The sequence below is a fragment of the Chlorocebus sabaeus genome, chromosome 8 (genome assembly GCF_047675955.1).
Source record: "Chlorocebus sabaeus isolate Y175 chromosome 8, mChlSab1.0.hap1, whole genome shotgun sequence".
Lineage (NCBI taxonomy): Eukaryota > Metazoa > Chordata > Mammalia > Primates > Cercopithecidae > Chlorocebus > Chlorocebus sabaeus.
In genome coordinates this window covers 127,934,447-127,936,261 of record NC_132911.1, presented here as the reverse complement: position 1 = coordinate 127,936,261, position 1,815 = coordinate 127,934,447, and the positions used below count along the sequence as shown (strand labels likewise).

The following is a 1,815-nucleotide window of genomic DNA, read 5'->3' as shown; positions in this document are numbered from 1 at the left end:
AGGCTGTGGAACACAGGGTGACCCACAGACAAGCGAGTTGTGGGGATCTCTATTGTGACCATGTAGAACTGACTGTGGGCTGCCACTCTACTGCCTCACATTCCTGAGGGGAACAACTGAGCTGGCAACCCACATCCAGGCCACAACTACAAACTTAGGCTAGGCAGGTCTCTCTCCTTTCCATGTGGTCAAGTTTTCTTGGCTTGGATTTTTAGCTGTTTTTTAAAATGCACTGAGTTCTGGTTAAAAACCAACCACCTGGCCAGGCACGATGGCTCACACCTGTAATCCCAGCACTTTGGGAGGCTGAGGAGGGTGGATCACGAGGTCAAGAGATTGAGACCATCCTGGCCAACATGGTAAAACCCCGTCTCTACTAAAAATACAAAAATTAGCCAGGTGTGGTGGCTCACGCCTATAGTCCCAGCTACTGAGAAGGCTGAGGCAGGAGAATCACTTGAACCCGGGAGGCAGAAGTTGCAGTGAGCTGAGATTGCACCACTACACTCCAGCCTGGCAACAGAGTAAGACTCCATCTCCAAAAAAACAAAACAAAACAAAAATAAACAACCACCAAAATGGATCTCAACACATCTCAAAAGCCAGGGGTGCATCCCGCTCTCCCCACACGGTGACTCCTGGAGGTCAGATGCCCGTGGGCCTACATCCCTCCCCAGCTCTGAACAGTGAGTTGATTTTACTTTTTACAATTTAAAAAAAAAAAAAAAAAAAGCTGAGTAATATTGCATAGGAGTACCAGAAACTGCTGCATTGGAAATAAAAACTATTTACATTAAATAAAAAGACTGGCCGAAGTCTATGTCTTCCACATTTACAGCACAGTGAGATGCATATGGTGACTGAACCACGGAGGCAGCTTCTGGCACTCACACCATGAACTACACATTTGCTACATGAGAGTAAAGTGGAAGGCAAGGGGAGGAGTGAGAGGACCAGGGTTCTTGTTCACTTCCGGTTTGGGAGCTGCTGGGACGGCAATCCGGTCCTTCATAGAGCCTCTTACCACTGATGGTACGGGTGGCCTGAATGTACCCATTCCTGTGGTATAGGGAGTGAGCCCCAACGTGTCTGTGATCTCGGCTGCATTCCTGGTGTTGGGGAGGCCCCGCTTGTTGGTGAACACCTGGAGGACTGCATCCCAAGACTGACCCCACTAGCATCCTCACGAGCCCCTCCTGGACCTCGTCCATGAGCTGTCATTGCAGTCCACCACGAGGATCAGGCCTTGTGTGTGCTGGAAGTAGTGGTGGTGGCCTTGTCCTGGCCACCCACATCCCACAGGATAAAGCTGATGTTCTCGTACTCCACGTTCTCCACACTGAAGGTGGGGATGGTGGTCATAATCTCGCCCAACTTCAGCTTGTACAGGATTGACGTCTTCCTTGCAGCATCCAGGCCCACCATGATGATGGGCACTTCTTTTGTGCCAAAAAAGCCCTTTAAGAAGTTGGTGAAGATGTTCCCCATGCTTGCGAGTGGGTGGAAGGACGCTGGCCAGGGACACCTCAGTGGCGGCTCCTCCAGCCAGGCATTGGTTCTGCTCCCTACTTCGGTCTTAATAGAAACACAACAGTTCTCTTATGCTTATTTTTTCATAAAATCTTTTCTATCCTTTTGCTTTCAAATGATCTGTGCTCTTGTGTTTAAAATGCATGTCTTATAGACAGCATATAATTGGATCTTGCCTTTTAAAATCTAGTTTGACAATATCTGCCTTTAATTACAGTGTCATTTGGTCCATTTTTATTTAATATAATTATTCACATGGCCGAGTTTAAGTTTAATGTTTTGCCG

General features: G+C 47.8%; 1 pseudogene; it reads right to left on the bottom strand.

The window, feature by feature from the left end:
- Nucleotides 1-882: 882 nt before the first annotated feature.
- On the bottom strand, nt 883-1,488 carry LOC103237400 (ADP-ribosylation factor 1-like; annotated as a pseudogene).
- Between the last annotated feature and the right edge of the window lie 327 nt (nt 1,489-1,815).